General features: G+C 41.2%; 1 protein-coding gene and 1 pseudogene across 9 annotated transcripts in view; one reads left to right on the top strand and one right to left on the bottom strand.

The window, feature by feature from the left end:
• Positions 1-8,535, bottom strand: part of SLC41A2 (solute carrier family 41 member 2) — a 124,854-nt gene extending 116,319 nt beyond the window's left edge. For 3 of the 9 annotated variants that reach the window (XM_072844276.1, XM_072844278.1, XM_072844277.1), the window contains exon 1: positions 2,455-2,561. The gene's annotated coding sequence lies outside the window, so the exon portion shown is untranslated. Of the gene's footprint in view, positions 1-2,454; positions 2,562-8,397 lie in introns of those variants that run through there. The other 6 variants (XM_072844269.1, XM_072844274.1, XM_072844273.1 and 3 more) reach the window with 5 other exon arrangements.
• Positions 8,536-12,872: 4,337 nt separating this feature from the next.
• On the top strand, positions 12,873-15,911 carry LOC140642198 (eukaryotic initiation factor 4A-I pseudogene; annotated as a pseudogene).
• The last annotated feature ends 3,728 nt before the right edge of the window (positions 15,912-19,639 follow it).

Here is a 19,639-nt window from a genome sequence, read left to right as displayed (position 1 = left end):
TTAATTAATTAAACTGCCCAGCAAGCTATAAAGTGTTACATTTATACACTGACCACTATGTATGTATACTATACAGTACTTAGATATACTGAACAATAAAGGTCTTCAGGAAACCAGTGTTTAAAAGAAAAAAAGAAAATGAAAGCTGGAATAGGAAGTAGCTCTAACACCATTGTTAGGTTTACATATCATATCTGATGTTTTTTAATTTTAAAAAGGGATCTAAATAACATTTTTACAATCTACAAATAAAACAGACTACCTTAAACCACAATTGTAGGGTTTATTCTGAAGAACTGTCTGCTCAACCAGAACATGAAGTGCTAGAAAGATGGAATCCATCATGAGTTTGCCTGGAATTATTTTGAAGACTTATAATCTGGAAAGGCTAGAGTACAAGAGTTTTCTGACTTTTTGGGATGCTTGAGTGGCTCAGGGCGTGATCCTGGGGTCCTAGGATGGAGTCCCACAACAGGCTCCCTCCAGGGAGCCTGCTTCTCCCTCTGCTTGTGTCTGCTTCTGTGTGTTTCTCACAAATAAATAAAATCTTTAAAAAAAAAAAAAAAGAGTTTTCTGACTTTAAAAAAAGAAAACTCAAATGTTACTATAAAAATTATTGCTTATCTAAAAACATAAAGAGGAAAGTGGCAGATATCATGAAGAAAATAGCAGATCAGGCTCCGGCTCTCTCATAGTCTTTTTTGAAAACCTGGGAGACACATATGTCCACACATTGCTGTTTAGGAAACTAAGTCTCAAAGATGTTAAGGAATATGCCCAAGTTGTAAACTTAGTAAGATAAAGATGCAGGAATTGAATTCATGACTTTCTGACTAACCAGGTAATGATACGGAAGACAGCACCTGTATTCTGTTATGATCCTTCCACACCAGTGTAAGTGGCCACAGGAGACAAGGTTGACAGCACCAAGGTCCTTCCAAGGCTCATTCTCAGCTCTGCTCATGCCCAACACTGGCATCCAGTAACTTGGATTCAAGTTATTTTTAAACACAATTGATTGTTCAAGAATGAAAATAGCTCCTTCTTGAAGTCTCATCCTTAATTCACAAGTGAACTCTGCATTTTCTATTACTCAGCTAATAAATGAACAAGTACTTACTGAAGATCCAGAAATGTAGCTGTATCATAAATTGCCCTTTTATAAGTGCCACATAAAACTGTAGAGGACACCATTTCTATTTTTAGTACCTGTCCTACCCACAATGCTCTTACTTTGCAAAAAACATTATTGCCCTTATTTACACGAAGGTCATCCTTTACTAGTTTGAGTTTTGGTACAAAATTCTGCATATTTCCCATTCAGTATTAGTCAGAATGTAGGTGTTCGCTAAATACATGTTGAAATAAGGAATGAACAAAACAAAGGTGAACAGAACTTTAAAGAACAGGTAAGATTTAGAGAGATGGGAAAAAAAGTCAGGGTGGAGGCGTGGGGGAGTGCATTCTAACAAGTTGACTGGTTAAAAACTCCTGGGGAAATCAAAAGATCTGAGAAGAACATTCCTATCACTGTGTAGCAAAATGGTAAACTGGGTAAGACCTGGAATTCCTAGAGGGCTTGGACTTCATTTTGATAAATCAGGCCCATAGTTTTTAAACATTTATTTTTAATGCAAAGCAATTATTTGTTTAAATTAAACCCTATGTGAAATACATACATACATATATATATATATATATATACACACACACACATATATATATATATAATAGGAACAAACAAAGCAGTATAGGGTTTTTAGCACCCTGGTTCCCACCCACTTGGTCTCCACCTACCCAACTTGAGAAGAACCAGAAGACCCTCATGAGAGTACAATTCAAAATCAGAAAAAGGTCTACTGCTCCAAGTATTTACTTATAAAGAACTAGGATGGCCTAGGTTGAGGGGTGGGGGGTGGAGATAGGGTAGGGTAAGGAAGGACTTGAAATACCATTTTCACTTTTTAAATCTTGCATATTTTTATATTATTTGAATTTTTGTTATATTGAACACTTTTTATTTTTTAATTTAAAAAGTAATAAGAAATCATTGCTCTAAAAAAGTACTTTTAATGGTTAAATTTCAAGAGCATTGCCACATTTTAATGAATCACTTCCCTAGAGCAGGACATTTTCTTGACTAAACTACATTGCAATGAAAATGAACATCTTTGTGCATAATAATTTCCCATATTTAGAATTATTTCCTTAGGATAAATTTATACAAGTTAGCAGTTTCAATTTAGGTTCTACAATTCACTGTTTAAAATAGGACTCTGTAGAACATAAAAATATAAAATTCAGTATTTTTAAAAAGCCATCCCATATTAGCAAAATTAGATTCTAGCACTCATGTTTAAGCTACATAAAATCTAATTTACAAAACTAATTAGCCAAGTTTTCACATCTCAAAAGTGTATTAAAGAGAAATTTGAATCAGAGCTTGAAATTTACCTTTCATGAATTTTTCATAACTTCTCTTGCCACTTATTGAAACCATATACTTATTTTTCCTTCACAGTTGGGTTTCACAATCTAATTCTGTGAAGTCACAGTACTGTGACAGTACAATCATTTTCTGGCAACAAACTGACATCATTAGATTCTTATTTGTAAGTTCTTTGGGATATATGGATATTCTATTTTTACTTCTAAGACCAAAATTTTAATATTCTGTTGCCTCTCCATTAAGTTCATATGATTGATACATTTTAATCTAATTTATTCTCTTTGTTCCTAGCCATCTCCACAAAACTGTCTTTTGGTGAGTGCTCAAAAAAATGCCTATCCAAACAAAATACAAATGACTGCTGGATTGCCTCCTCTCATGAATAATCAGTCATTGCTCTATACTCTTTGGGAAGAAAAACTCCCAAATCAGAAAATCTGTTGTTCTTTTTCTTCTCTCTGCTACTGTTTTAAGAGTGCTTTTTGTTAAATTATATTTTATTATTTTATTTATTTATTTATTTATTTATTTATTTATTTATTCATGACAGACATAGAGAGAGAGAGAGAGAGAGGCAGAGACACAGGCAGAGGAAGAAGCAGGCTCCATGCAGGGAGCCGGAGGCCAGACTCAATCCCAGGTCTCCAGGATCACACCCTGGGCTGAAGGCGGTGCTAAACCACTGAGCCACCGGGGCTGCCCTAAATTATATTTTAAATAAATCAATATGGCTCTATCACTAACACGATTCCAACTGAGAAAAAAAGAATTTCTAATAAAGCCTACTTCTTTGCACAAGCAAGAATTATTAGAAATGCCAAGGTCATTTCTCCTACTATGTAACAGTTCTAAAATTAAGAATGCTTAGACTCTATCAACAAAGATTTGCTTAATCCCTAGTGGGTACCAAGCAGTAAGCTAAATGCCAGAGGTTCAACATGAGTGAGACAGAAGCATGATCCACTCCTCTAGACCTTCTGTCAGCGCAAAGGCACTTAGGCAGACAATAAATCTTTACGAAATGGGAGGTTCCAATACCAAAAATAGTGGAAAGATTCTTTAGAAAAAAATAGACTAGAACCAACTTTGGAATACCTGTAACACTGGGCCAAGGAATTTGCAGTTTATATTCAAATAGAGAAAAATTGGGACATTCAAAGGGATCTTCAGAAAATATTAATCTAATCAGGTCTTTATTGAAACTTCCAGTGGCTTCATTTCCTCTACAATAAATCCAAATTCTTTAATAAGGTCAACTAAATCCTGCATCATCATCCCTAAGACCTCTGGCTGTGGTCACACAGGGCTTTTTCTGTTTCCACTGTAGCAGATTTTCAAACTTTACATATCACAATCTACTATGTGTGATACGCTCTTCTTTCTATTTGATTTCTTTTTTAAAACATGCAGGTCACAACCCACTAAATTGAATTTACAGTCTACTCATGGATGCCTAGTTGCCTGCAGTTTGAAAAATACTATTTTAGTATATACTACCCTATCTCACTTCTTGGCCTTTCCAGATGTTCTTTTTTTCCTAAAACTCTTGCTCATCCTCTCTTCCCTTTCACCTGGCTACTTCCTATTTTACTTTGTGACCCTTCGCTATTAACCAGCACTTCCCTTGACCCTCCCAGATGAGTTCCCCTTCCTCAGTGGTCCCAAAGTATTCTAAGCTTTTTAACATTTATTCCACCTTACTGTGATCATTCTTGCACTAGTTGTCTTGCTAGGCGAGTAACCTCCATGAAAGCAAGGACCCATTCTTGTTCACTGCTGAATCCCAAGGGCCTAGTCCAGTACCTATTAAGTATTGGACACTTGGTAAATATTTGAGGAGTAAAACAAGTTAGGATGTAGATTTAATACTCTCTATATTTAACCACACAATGAAACAATCACCTTCTCAAAAACTGTTGAGAGGTTTAGCTATTTCCAAGGAAAACGAGTTCTCAGTTCCTATTTTGTAAATTATTAAATTCCTAGACTAGCCTACAAAATACACACAACACGATACATTTGATAAGAGGACACCTCTTATTTCCCTCTCTGCAAAGATAACAGAACTTTCACTCCCCCCTAAATAGGAGAAAATAGGATTAAAGGGGCACTTTTCTTTCTATCTCATCAGCAATTCCTGGAGAAAGTGACTCACCTAAGGATAAAGGTCAATATTCCAGACAGGCTCCACCCCTAAACTCTCACTGGCTCTCTCCCACTCGGATGCCTTCAAAGGAAGTTTTCCTTTTCCATTCCAATTCCTAGGAGGACAACTTCCGGATTCAGGACTTTCCCTGCCTGAGGGGAGACCTGACCCGCAGCTTTTTAGGTGCTACAGTTGCCTCTGGGAAGGTAAATTAAGAAGGAACAGAATAAGCACAGATCTAAGCTAAATTCTCCAATCCAGCTTTACAATAAGACTGTATTTTCACAGTACTTTAATTTTCATCTGATTTCCTGACTCTGATCTCAATTTGACCTGAAACTGGAAATAGAAGGGGTGTACTTAACGCACTGAAAAGCTTACACATGAACAATAGTCATTACAGTCGGCCTCCTGGGTCCTTAGGAGAAGAGTAGCATGGAGAAGCAAGGTGGGGAAAAGGGGAAGAAGACTGAAATAAAGAAGGTTTCTTCCACCTTTTCCTATTTAGAATTTCCCTTGGGCAAAAATGCCTAAATAAATTGTACCTATCTTAATAGCTTACAACTTTCCCTTCCAAATTCTCATTCTTGCTTTTCTTTCCTCTTCTTTCAGACCCTTTATGCTACCCAAAGATTTCCATTTTCAACACCCACTTTTAGAAATACTGCAAATTTGGGGATACCTGGGTGGCTCAGTGGGGGATGCCTGAGTGTCTGCCTTCAGCTCAGGGTGTGTTCCCGGAGTTCCGGAATTGAATCCCGTATCAGGCTCCCTACAGGGAGCCTGCTTCTCATCTCTGCCTCTCAATCTGTCTCTCATGAATAAATCAAATCATAAAAAAAAAAAAATACTGCAAATTTTGCCAAACATCCAAAATGTCACATGATCCCATACTACTTACCTCTCTTATCCTTCCTCAAGTCAAAATTCCCATTTCCCTAGTGTAGCTAATGGGGGGGAGGGGCAAAGCAATTTGATTAAATGCATTCACATTAGGACAAAACAACTGAGACTCCTAGCCTTTGAACTCTACTGGAGATATATATTATTATTCATATATATTAAAATACACACACATTACTTTTAAGCTATAGAAATGTAACTACAGTAATCTCAGAGAAAAGATGAGAAGCGCCTATAAGTTCACCATATAGGAGGCAGGTCTGCTCTGATCACCATTTCCCAGGGATCATGTTCCCATTTTTCATTGCACTTGACTTTCAGTCCTCAATAAGTCCTAAAAACTCGAAGGTACCAAGAAGAAGGCCAACTTGAAAACCATTTGTAGCTATGGGACATTTTTATATCCACTGGGTGAGTCAGTAACAATCACTACTAGGTTGGATAGGTTATTATTCTCAAAACATCTGATAATCATTCCATTAGCTAAAAGAAAAACAGACATTCAGGTTATATATTGAAATTATTCCTTCTACTAAGAAAGTCAATGAGGCATAAAGGGGTTAAACACCATTTCCATTGTTTTATAATTTAGTAGTTGAAAACCAGGACTGGGCTGCTTTTCACAGTTTTAATCAGTTGTTTATCCATTAATTCTACTTGGAAATCTTCAATTTTATTTTCTATAGCATTTCTGAAACTTGGAAGTATATTTTTGAACAGTCACATTAGAGTAATAGGAAAATGAGCCTGAACTCCTGAGAGGCAGGTGTCCTGTCTCTTTCGGTGGTTTTTGCTATAAAAAGAGCTAAGGCTAATGCTGAATTTGTGTGTACTCAGAAATAAACCACGAAATAAGCATACCGGTATTCATTCAGCTGTAAGTGGCTCTTAACTTCAGCGCCATCAAAAATATTTATTTGCCCATAGATGAGTCTAACTGTGATAAAGACTACAAAAACTTAGGAAAACAAGATCTCCCACTTTGCCTGAGAAGTTAAGCATATGAAATGTTAATTGAATAACTGGTGTTTGCTATTTTTAGTAGTTTGTTTAACCAGCCATCAAAATAAATTATTTGTAATTAAAGTGATAACTGGTACTTTTTTCAAATCAAGCAAGAAATATATGAAAACACCAACTGTGTGTGGTCTCTCTTGAATCTGGTCATAGCATACCTTTGTGGCTTTTCTCAAGATATGAGACATGGAAACAGGCATTAAGATGCCCAAGAATTGACAGGTAGGATAGTCTGAAAACCGTAAACGGCACTTAACTCAGCTTTCCCCAAGAAACATTATGGTGCTTGCTATCAGGTCGGTTGGCTTTTTTAGTCAGAACTAGCCCCAAACCTATTTTTTTTTCCATAAATGAACAACATAATACATCAATAAAAAGACAAATACCCAACGTGTAAAAAAAAAAAAAAAAAAAAAAAAGACAAAAAATCCAATTAAAATATATGCAAAGAATTTGAATAGACAGGTCTCCAAAGAAGCTATTCAAATAGCCAATAAGCACATGAAAAGATACTCCATATGATTAGTCATTAGGTCAATGTGAATCAATACCACTTCACACCCTCTAGAATGGCTAAAATAAAAACCAGCCAATACATGATCACAAGTGTTGGTGAAGATGTGTAGAAACTGGAACCCTCACACAGTGCTTGGCAGAATGTAAAAGGAAGCAGCTACCGGGCAAAAAGTCTGGCAGTTCCTCAAAAAGTTAAACACAAAGACACCCAAGAGAAATGAAAGCATATGCCCACATAAAAACGTGTACACAAATGTTCATGGCAGCATTATTCACAAGGCCAAAAAGTGGAAACATCCGGGATTGTCCATCAAGCGATGAATGGATAAACAATATGTGATATTATGGTACAGCAATACAATGGAATATTACCTAGGCATAAAAAAAGAATAAAGTACCAGTACAAGCTAGAACATGGATAAACCTTGAAAGCATTTTTCTATGTGAAGGAAGCCAGACACAAAAAGCACATGTTGTATTAGTCCTTTTATATGAAATTTCCAGAATAGGCAAATCCATAGAGAAGGGAAAGTAAATTACCGGCTGCCAGACGATGGGGTAGGGGTGAAATGAGAAATGACTGCTAATGGGTCCAGGGTTTCATTTTGAGATGAAAACGCTCAGGATAGTGCTGATAGCTGCAAAACTTTGTGACTAAAGTAAAAGCCACAGTTTAAAAGGGCAAATTTTATGGTATGCGCATTATATCTCAATTAAAAAAAAAAACAAACCAAGCTTGCACGTACAGAAAGAGGACGTATATGTGCAACATGTCTGTAAATGGAATATACATCATTACATACGAACGTATCATCTCTTCCTGTAGATGAACGTTTGGGGTATTGTTTTAATTGAGATATATTTTACTTAAAGAAAGGAATGGAAGGCGGCAGCGACCCGGAGCAGTGCCGCGCCCCGAAGCGGTGGGGCCGGGGTTGCCGAGCCCGCCCCGCGGCGTCTGCATCCGCGCTCCCCTCCCCTCCCCTCCCCGCCCTCGGCCACCCCCAACCCCGCCCCGCCGCGCCCCCTCCCCGCCGCCGCCCAGGGCCAGCCGCAGGCGCGGGGGCCGCGGGGGAGGGGGCTCCGCGGGGGAGGGGGCTCCGCGGGGCTGGGGGCTCCGCGGGGCTGGGGGCTCCGCGGGGCAGGGGGCGGCTGCTCCCCGCCGCCCGGCCCTCCCGCGCCCCTGCCGCAGAGGGCCCGGCCGGGCGCCCCCACCTCCCTCCGGTACCTGGGATGCGCCCGAACCCCGCGCCGCGGCCACGGCGCAGACTTCCCCTCCATTATCACCTGCCCCGGAGCGCGGCCGCGCCGGCCCGGGGGAGGGGGGACCCGGGCGGGGCGGGGGATGGAAGGAGCGTTCGTTCACCTAGTCCCCCGCGGCGGCGTGGCGGCGGCCCCGGGCCGCGGCTCCTTCCTGCTCGCGCGCCTCCTCGCGCCCTCGCGGCCCTGCGCTGACAGCCCCGGAGCCGGCGCCCGCGGCCCGCGCGCTCCCCGCCGCCGCCCCCGCCCCCGCCCCCGCCCCCGCCCCGCGCACGCGCAGCCGCGCCGCCGCCTCGGGGGAGGCGAGAGGCTGCTGATGTGGCCGCGGGGGCGGCGACCTGGAGCGCGAGCGCCGCCCCGCCCCGACCCCCGGCCGCACCCTGCAAGCCGCGGGCCTGGGGTGGGGGCCGGATGGAGGAGCGGACGCCGGAGTCTCCAGGGAACCCGGGGCGGGGCGGGGCGGGGCGGGGCGGGGCGGGGCGGGGGCTCGTCATCCCCGCAGCCCGACGCCCATCCACATCGCCAGCTGTTCCTAGGTCCGAACCCCCGAATCTATGACTCATGATTTCTGTGCTCAGACCGGGGCCTCCTGGTGGCTGGGCTCGTGTTTCCTTCTCGCAGACGGGAATTAAAACCAAGGCGTATGTAACTCTGTGCCTGGCTGTCTGCAGAGCAGCGCAGGAACAGCCGTGTAGCTGCGCTTGGCCGAGGTCGAAGAGGGTGGGGGTGGGGGCGGGGGCGGGGACCAGGACCACTAAGGGGATGGGATGTAGGGCGGCCCCCAGCACCTTCCCAGGGGGAGAGGGGTGTAGGAGCCAAGTGCGCGGGTGCAGTGCAGGTGGCTGGGATACTAAGACTTTTCAAGTTCGCCACCATCTAGGTAAAAGTGACCAAAATTTGCCACGTAAAGCCGAGAACTCTTACCTAACAACTATTGAGCACCTTTTGTATGACTCAGGTAATGGCCCATGCCTGGGGGACATTCCAGTGACCAAAACAAAGGTGTCCGTCCTCAGGCATTTATTCTGAAAGATGTCATTTTAAAAATTACAGAGCTAGTGGCACTCTTTTTCCTCAGATCAAAGCTTCCATCAATTCTAAGTCACACCAGTGATTTAGTAGCAGCTTTTCAGGTGCTAAGGGACACTGGATCGTACATTTACCCAGGTTTTTGTTTTTCTGCTTCGCAATCAGATTGCGTTTTGACCTTAACCTTCTGGGTGAAGTGTGCTTTCATATCAATCTTGACCATCTACGGTTATGCTTTTTATAATGGTGAATGCAGGTGTTCTTCACAATCTAAACACCATTAGGAATGAAAGGATAATTGCAAAGAATATGGAAAAACAGTGTTTTGACCATATTTCCAAGTGGATTTTGTTCTTACTGTTCTGAATTACATTTCACTAGGAGGTAAGTTTGCCAGAAGTAAAATTCCAACTGGGTAAGTGTTCGTCCCCTGGGTCACGTAGTCTTCCAAGACTTCTGCACAAGGTTTGAATTGGACAAACCACCCTCTCTCAGCTTGGAAAATTCTACCACCATTTTTTCCTGGTTGATTCTGAGCCGATGGTTTCAACTACCCTGTTTCATTAATTGGCGTGTGGGCAAAACTTCCATTTACGCCGTCTCTCATTCTGTATGCCACAATATGGTGTGTATTTTTTAGATATTTTAAGCTTTAAGTTGGAATACAAATTTAAATGAAATTTCAACAAATTTCAAATTAAATTTCAATTCAAATTAAAGTTCTAGGTAGGATTGGATCAAGAGACACCCCTTTCTGAAAAATTAGATCCTAATTGTGCAGGCAACAGTGATCACATTATTACTTCCTCTTCTGCTTGACAGCTGGCAGCTTAGAATGTGAATCAAGTGGTTTAGAATTGAGGATCTGTATTAGTCACTGTTGTGGGGCACCTGGGTGGCTCAGTGGTGGAGCATCTGCCTTTGACTCGGGTAGTGATCCTGGGGTCCTGAGATCAAGTCCTACATGGGGCTCCCCACAGGGAGCCTGCTTCTCCCTCTGCCTGTGTCTCTGCTTCTCTCTGTGTGCCTCTCATGAATAAATAAATAAAATCTTTTTTTAAAAAATCAAATCACTGCTGTGACGGTTGCTAGAAAAAAACCTGAGAGTTATGGAAGTTTGTAACAAAGGGACTTTTCTGCTCTAGGGGTAAAAAAGATCTCTTTGAGGAAGTGACATTTAATCTGAGCCTTGAAGAATAAGGAAGAGTAGGTCTGACAACAAAGGGAAGGGAGCGGGGTGGAGAGTGCACTTGTTGCTGTGGAAACTGCGGGTTTGAAGGCACTTGGGTAGGAAGGGGCTCCACCTGTGGCTAGAATGAGGCAGCTAGTGCTGACACAGACATGGGTATGAGGCTTGAGGGGCACGCTGGGAACTTTTGACTTAATCTTAAAAACAAAAGGAAGCCACTGAAGGGTTGGAGAGGATCCATCTGCACACGATCTAATTTATATTTGTAAACGACATTCCTGGCTGCAATACGGACACTGAGAAGGAAGGGAGCAGCAGAAGATGTGTGAAGACCTACCTGTCTGCAGGCAATGAAGAGTAGAAGACTCTCCTGATGGAGGAAATGGATCAGCGTTAGATCTGTAAGCACCTGATCACCAACTGGGCATGAAAGATGAGAGAAAGAAAAGTGTCCAAAAATGACTCCCAGGTTTCTAGCATGAGCTGATCCCATTCTCTGAGATGGGGAACCTGGAGAAGGAAGTTGCACCAGGACAAATTTGAGTTGCTTTAAATGAACTGGGTTCGATGTGTCTATGAGACATCCAAATGAAGATGCTGAGTATATCTTTGCAAAATAAATCTGGACCTCAAATTAGAGATCTGGACTGAACACGAAATCAAACCTAAATTTTTAGAGAGCAAGGACTATGACTTGCTTATAAGAATTTAATGTGAAACTTTAGGGGAAAGTGAGCAGAAGCAAAGAGTACCTAATACTATGCGTGAGCCACCCCACAGAGAATATTTTATTTATTTAATCTTTTACACACTATGTGGATGGTATTATAATCCCATCTTTCATATGAGGAAACTAACAGTTAAGTTCTTGCTCAAATGTACTTAAATCCCAATTAAATAAGGCCTATTGAATAAGAATCTCTGTGGGTAGTTCTGATGATCACGGAGGTTTAGAAACTTAAAAGTGCAGACTACTTGAAAGTGGTCACGCAAACCATATAAAACACTCACTTTAAAAAATGATTAGAAGAAACCATGATTCAAAAAAAAAAAAAAAAAAAAACATGATTCCAAGAACAAGCACCCCATGCAGCAAATGTTTGAGGATACATGCCCCCACTTCTTTAACCCGAGCTGACCATTATCAATGCCCTTCATGGGAAATTCTGGAATATTCATGTGTTCAGTCAGCAGTGAGTAGTTACGGTGGACCTACTACTGTGTCCCAAATAACAATAGTCATTCATTTATTTACAAATATTTATTTATTTATTTTATTATTATTTTTTTATTTACAAATATTTATTGAGTACTTACTAAACACCATGTTGTTTCATGCTCTGGGAACATAGCAGTGAACAAAATAAACAGATGCCTGACTTCCAGAGTTTACATTTGGGTAGGGAAAGACAAACAGACAGCTATGTATATGTGTATGTATACAGATATCTGTATACATGTACATATGTAGGTAGATAGACGTATATATATCCCACTTGGTGATAACTACTATGAATATAAATAAAACAGGATAAAGAATTGGAGTGTTCAGGGTATAGAGAGGAGGGGAGATGGTCGTTTTTTTTTTTTTTTAATGTATTGTTTTCGTATTTTGTATTGTATGATGTTATGTATTTATTTATTTGTTCGTTCATTCATGAGAGACACAGGGAGATAGACAGAGGGAGAAGCAGGCTCCCTGCAGGGAGCCTGATGTACGACTGGATCCCAGGACCAGGATCATATCCTGAACCAAAGGCAGATACTCAACCACTGAGGGAAGATGGTTTTATACAAGATGATACACAGAGGTCTTGCTGCTCTGAGGAGAAAGGAGTGAGGGAGAAACTATGCTATCTGAAGGAGGTACAGTAGGCAGAAAGGTCCTGAGGCAGAAGTGCGTATGATGTGTTTAAGAAACAGCAAGGAGGGATCCCTGGGTGGCACAGCGGTTTGGCACCTGCCTTTGGCCCAGGGCGCGATCCTGGAGACCCGGGATTAAATCCCACATCAGGCTCCCGGTGCATGGAGCCTGCTTCTCCTTCTGCCTGTGTCTCTGCCTCTCTCTCTCTCTCTGTGACTATCATATATAAAAAAAAAAAAAAAAAAAAAAAAAAATTAAAAAAAATTAAAAAAAAAAAAAAAAAGAAACAGCAAAGAGTCCTGTGCCGCTGGAATGAGAAGTAGCTGGAGACAGGTCATGAGGCTTGTAGGCCATTGTAAGACTTTTGGACTTCTCTTGAGTGAGACAGGAACCACTGAAAGGGTCTACGCAGAGAAATGGCTCACTCTGAGCTGGGTTTCAATGGTATGACTGGGAAGAGCTGAGTGAGGATGCTGTTTGAATAATCCAAGTGAGAGGGATGGTGGCCCAGATCAAGGTGGTCATAGAGGAAGTGGTGAGGAGGTGTTACACTCTGGATCATTTGAGAAGAGAGAAGACAGGCAGGATTTACTAATGGATTGAATGAGAGGTAAGAGAGAAAGAGAAAGGCGTTAAGAATGCCTCCAGAGTTTCTGGCTCAAGTAGTTGGAGACTGGAGTTGCCGTTTGCTGAAATGGCAAATGATGAGAAGAATCAGGGACCGGTCTGAGAACCTCTGTGAACCACTGCTCTAAGCACCTGGCCTGTATGAACGCATTCATACAACAACTCTCTAAGGTATGTCCTGTTGTTATGCCTGTTTTAGAGATGAGGAATTGAGGTACTGATCCACAATGTACCTCAGATTCCACTTCTATGAATGGTGATAATAACACTCCAGAGGCTACCACTGCATTGTCTATCCGGGAGGCAGACAACTATATAAACAGTGACAACGACATCTTCCTAAGTTTGGGGGTCAGGGAGACAGGCGGGGGGGGGGGGGGTCAGGGAAGACTTGTAAGAGGAAGTGACTTTAAGCTGTAATCTAAAGGATCACTAGCCAACCTAATAGAAATTTTAGGAGAGGGGATAGGAAAAGAAGAGAGCGTTCCAGGTAGAGGTTAGTCCTAGGTACTTTTACAAAAAAGAGAGGGGGGGGATTTTGAGGAATTGAAAGAAGTTCCCTATGATGTTTCTCTCTCTTTTAGATCAAATTGTTGATTGGTAACCTATTGAAAGTTTCTCTCCACAAACATGGTAATGTTTCAAGGGTTCCCTATTCCTGGTGTCTAAATTTAGAACGTACCCCTGAGGGAGCAAGGGTCTACTGTCCTTGACTACTCGTCAAGTTCCTGTCGTTCCTCAACAGTGCCCACAAGTTCCTGCCTCTGGGCTTTGGACTTCCTGTTCTCATTAATGAGGACACTCCAGTCTCCCCTACACCTTTCTGAGTCCACACCCAACCAGGTAGACTTAAGGGTCTCTCTGCTTCCGTGACACCCAATGAAGAGCATAATCATAGAATCATATCTTAGAAGATAAGTTATGGACAGATATTGTTTACTTATCTATGTCCCTGCTAGATTGTCAGCATAGTCTTTATGACTCAGGCTAGCACAATGTTTTCAGCCCTGAATGGATGCTCCATTATTTTCTTCCTGAAATGAATGAATGAATACATTTTGATTTATCATTCTTTACTTTTAGTTATGCTGCTATGGGCTTTTGGATTTTCTATTCTAGTTCCACTCTCAACAGAATTATTCATTTATTTAAAATTTTTAATTATATATTGCATTATTCTAGCTTCTTTTTAAAAAGATTTTATTTATTTATTCATAAGGGATGCAGAGACACAGGCAGAGACACAGGCAGAGGGAGAAGCAGGCTCCCTCTGGGGAGCCTGTTGTGGGACTCCATCCCAGGATGCCAAAGGCAGATGCTCATCCACTGAGCCACCCAGATGCCCTTTTTTAGCTTCTTTAACCTGACTTTGTTGGAGTTTTGCTAGCAGATAGGGTTTGTGCAATACTGGGATGCTGATGGCTGGGCTATTTTTCAAGAACATCTGTGCATTGACTACTCGTCTAGCGATGAAGATGCAGCCTCGCTGATACTGTCTGGTTTAGGAATCAAGCAAAATCAGCATTTGTAAACATTCTTTTGAATGGAGGCTTGTATAAAAAAAAAAGTATAGAAAACTGTTCATGGTCTAGTTTCTAAGATTCATACCTTTAAGTCAGGAATCCCAATCCAGTGACAATGATCCTGGTGGGATGGAGCCCACAGGCATCATTAAGAGTACCTAGAATTGTTGACAGCTCTGATGACATGACCCTGAGTCCCTTCTTTGTGGCACCTATACAAATGGTTTTGAGAAGCCTTCTGCCATCCAGCATCAAGCCATTCTTCCTTGTATCAAGGGTTATTATCTGATTGCTCAAGCCCAATCTAGGGATGGGAAAACAGTCCCTTTTACTATATGGATTATGCAGCAGATTGAATTAGATATAAAGGCTATGCAAGACTGTCCTGCCACCCACTAGAGAGTTGGCTCAGCAGATACAGAAGGTAATTATGACATTGGGAGATTACATGGGTGCTTCCTGCCACACCCACATTGATGGGACAAATGTGCATGCTGAGGTGCAGTAGCTGCAGATGGAAGCTCCCTATATCATCATGGGTATTCCAGGTCATGTGTTTGATATGCTTAACTAGAAATACCTATCTCTCAAATACATCAAAATGTTTATTTTAGATGAGGCTGATGATATATTAAGCCATGGATTCAAGGACCAGATCTATGACATATTTCAAAAGCTCAACAGCAACACCCACGGGGTTTGCTGTCAGCTGCAAAGCCTCCTGATGTGCTTGAGATGACCAAGAAGTTCATGAGGGACCCATTTGGATTCTGGCCAAGGAAGAGTTGACCCTAGAGGGCCTACATCACCCACCAGTTCTACATCAATGTGGAACAAGAGGAGTGGAGGCTGGACACACTGTGTGACTTGTATGACACCCTGACCATCATGCAGGCAGTCATATTCAACACTGGAAGGTTGGTTGGCTCACTGAGAAGATGGACATGCCCAAGACTTCACTGTATCTGCCAGGCCTGGAGACATGGACCCAAAAGAAATACAATCATAAGGGAATTCCGCTCTGGCTCTAGCAGAGTATTAATTACTACTGACCTACTGGCCAGAGGCACTGATGGGCAGCATATTTCTTTAGTCAGCAGCTATGACCTTCCCACCAACAGGGAAAACTCTATCCACAGAACTGGTCCTGGTGGCTAATTTGGCCATAAGGATATGGCTTTTAACATGGAGACAGAATAAGACGAGAAGAGTCTTTGAGACATCAAGACGTTCCTCAACATTTCCATTGAGGAGATGCCCCTCAATGTTGCTGACCTCCTCTGAGAGGGGCTGTTCTGCTACCCAGCCCTAGTCAGGGTCTAGTCCTCAGGGACTCAGGGGATTGAAGAGGAGCAGGGCGGGGAGGGAAGGATGCTGAGAGATGGACATCTGGTCATTTTTTTCTTTTTCTTTGAATAAATTTCATACTTTGATTCGAACAACAACAAAACCTGTTGTTATCTAATAGTCTAATAACTGGAAATAAGCAGAAGTTTAGCAGTATGAGAATGGCAAAACTCGCCTCGGGCTTTCATATAATAGAATACTACTCTGCAATAAAATGAAACAAATTACAGACTCAGCAAAAGGGATGAATCTCACTGACATTAGGCTGAGAGAAAGCTCCCTGACAGAAGAAACATATACACCATGAATGTTTGGTTTCCATTCCTACTGTAACAAATTACCACAAACATAGTGGGTTAAACAAAACATTTGTTATCTTGCAGTTCTGTAGGTTAGAAATCCAATAGGAGTTGAACTAAGATTAAAGTGTCAAGAGAGCTATGTTCCTTCTGGGGGCTCCAGAGGAGAATGCTTCTCCAGTTTCTATAAGCCAGCCACACCCCTTGGCTTGTGGTCCCCTTCTTCTATCTCCAAAGACAGCAGGGTAGCATCTCTGACCCTCCTTCCATTCTCACATCTCTCTCCTCTTCTGCTTCCCTCTTCCACTTTAAGGACCTTTGTGAGCACCTTTGCCCTGCCCAGATAATCCAGGAGAATTGCCCTTGAGTCAGCTGATTAACAACCTTAATTCCCTTTTACCATGTAACCTAAATATTCTGAATTTAAAAATTGAGGATAATGGAAGGCAGATTTGCATCAGTGCTCTGCTAAACTTGGGGTGGGGCGAGGGGAACAAATTTGATCTGTAGCATTTGCAGAATGTTGTGGTATAAATACTCAAATGGCTGATTTCAAGCTAATATCAGCTCACAAAATACAATTATTTAGTAATCAGCCCTTTTGAGCTGGTTCAACCTGGTTTCAGCATACAGCTGCAAGTTTCTCATTCTTGAAGTTTAATCATACAGACAGATATAGAAATAAATATTCGCATATGAGGATGTGAGTGTATACACGTGTGTTGCCTTGCCCTCTAGGGTGATAGGATCTAAAAGTGAGGGCACATCTGTAGCAATGAGGATACCTAACAACCAGACCTTACTCTCTAAATACCATTCTCAACATTAAAAGGAACAAGTGCTTCTTGGAAAAAAGGCTAATTCCAGGACCAGGGCAGATAAAGTACAGAAATTGCTGGACCACAAATTAGGGAAGTGCTCAAAGAATGAAGATTATAGGGGCACGTGGGTGGCTCAGTGGTTGAGCGTCTGCCTTTGGCTCAGGTCGTGATCCCAGGGTCCTGGGATCAAGTCCCACATTGGGCTCCCCACAGGGAGCCTGCTTCTCCTCTGTGTCTCTGTGTCTCTCCTGAATAAATAAATAAAATCTTAAAAAAAAAAAAAGTAACATAGAAAAAAGAGAAGTTTGCGGATTGAAAGGGCCACTGGGGACAATTTTAGTATCGAAATAAATGATAAAGTAATGAATTCAAACCCATTAATAAAAATCCATGAGTCAAAACTGACATAAGTAAAGAAATGGGAGAAGAGAAAGCTCTTTCTCAAAGCACAGTACCAACTAATACATAGGATACGAATGAAAGAATTAGAAAATCATCAATAGATGTGAAAATTAAGGAGTGAAAGTTTAAGGAGACAGTATGTTTGCATATCTCCCCACAAATACTAGTTAACTAAAAACATAACTAATAATTTTACAGTGCAGAAGTTTGACAGACACTACCTTGGCCAAGTGATCAAAGTTAACATTACCAGTAATGAGACAAAACCACATCATGTGCCTGCAGATATCACTGAGCAGGCCCCAATATCACTTATATGGTAGATTAGCCAAAAATAGACAATCTGAGTCTAATCATGGGGAAACAGGAGGGAGGCTGACATTGAGGGCCAGTCTATGAAGCCTCTGGCCTACCTTCTTCAAAAATATCAAAGCCATAAAAGACAAAAGATGACTGAAAAACCGTCACAGATTGATTTGAGAAGACTGAATGCAGTACATGGTCCTGCTTCAGGTCCTGGACTGGAAGGTAAAATTACAAAAAACATTATTTTTTTAAATTTTTTAAAAGATTTTATTTATTTATTCACGATAGATATATATATAGAGAGAGAAAGGCAGAGATACAGACAGAGGGAGAAGCAGGCTCCATGCCAGGAGCCTGACGCGGGACTCGATCCCGGGACTCCAGGATCGCGCCCTGGGCCAAAGGCAGGCGCCAAACCGCTGAGCCACCCAGGGATCCCCTACAAAGGACATTATTAAGACAAAATTTGAATACATACAGATTATATAATAGTGCATATTCATGTCAGATTTTCTGATTTTGTTCATTGCCCTCCACTTAGGTCAAAAAATATTCTTGTATTTAGGATACATACACTGAAGTATTTAGGGATAAGCAGATACACAAACACAAAGGCTGCAATTTGATCTCAAATTATTAAAAAAAAAAAAAAGACTGTGTGGTGTGGTGTGGGAAGAGAGAAAAGACCAAGATAAAGCAAAAAATAAATGGATTAAAATGTATTCATTTTTGAATCTGGGTAAAAGTGACATAGGAGTTATACTGTGGTTGCAACTTGTCCAAAATTCTACCAAAATAGACAAACGATGGAGATAAGGGAACAGAGACCTGGGAAGCTACTTTGACAGCATCCTGCCAGTGCAGAGGGAAAACCCTTACAAAAATATGCTGGTTCCCCCTTGATTCTCTGTAGCCACCTCTCTTCTGTATTTCTTGCTAAATAAAGTACTTATAGCCATGTGTAGGTGGTCAGTTTGGCAGCTTAAAGGAAGACAGCTTTTGTGGACTTGAAAGTATTCAATTTAAAATAATAGAGACTTCTCTGTTCTGAATAACAGTTTGGAGCCCTGTAACAGTTTGTAATCAGAATGTATAAACTTGCAAAACGTACTTAACATGAAATAGATAAAAGAGGTAGTGTAGGATGAGAAAAGGGGAACAGTACAAACTGTACACAATTTACCAATGTAAAAAAAAAAAAAGTTTTCCTTCAAGTTCTTTCCCATTTCACTCTTGTTTGTACGTAGTCTTTCTGATTGTATCTACCAGATTGTATGCCTATTATCGTGTGAAATAGTATCATTGGAATGCTTATTATTGACCTCACTATGTATAGATCTTTTCAATACTTTTGGGGAGATGCTGACAACTTAGTCCTAGACTCTGTGTTGCCAGAGTAAGATCCTGTTCTTGTTAGAGCAAGATCCATGTTTCCAAGATCCTAGAAACAAGACCCTGAGAATGAAAAGAAGTAAAGAATTAAAAGAACTTAGTTACGAAAATAACTTAAAATTGGTTAAAATGCGAAAATACTTTTGATCCAAAACCAATGAATTATATAAATGAAATGGCTCCCCACCCCCACCTGTATGCACATTTTCACCCTTTATCAAAATACTATGATGTCACTCTTGATTTGTTGATATTTAGCAGAATTTAGCACAGGTCTTATTCATGCCATGCTATGGATGGAATTTTGAGGGAGAAACGATGCCTTCTGCTATATCCAAAATTCAGCCCCTAAAAGAATAATTTAAAAATTTCAGCAGATGAGGCAGAGAATCAGGTTAACTCCAGTTGAAGGTGGCTACTCTTCAGAATAACAGTCTACTAGAAATAAAATTCTGCTCTCCCCTTATCTGCAGCCCCCAAGTAAAAATTTTATGCTGCTAGAAAATAAATCATTTATTTGACACATTTAATTCTATCCAGAGGATTAAA

This window comes from Canis lupus, chromosome 11 (genome assembly GCF_048164855.1).
Source record: "Canis lupus baileyi chromosome 11, mCanLup2.hap1, whole genome shotgun sequence".
Taxonomy (NCBI): domain Eukaryota; kingdom Metazoa; phylum Chordata; class Mammalia; order Carnivora; family Canidae; genus Canis; species Canis lupus.
This window is presented reverse-complemented; position numbering and strand designations above follow the sequence as displayed.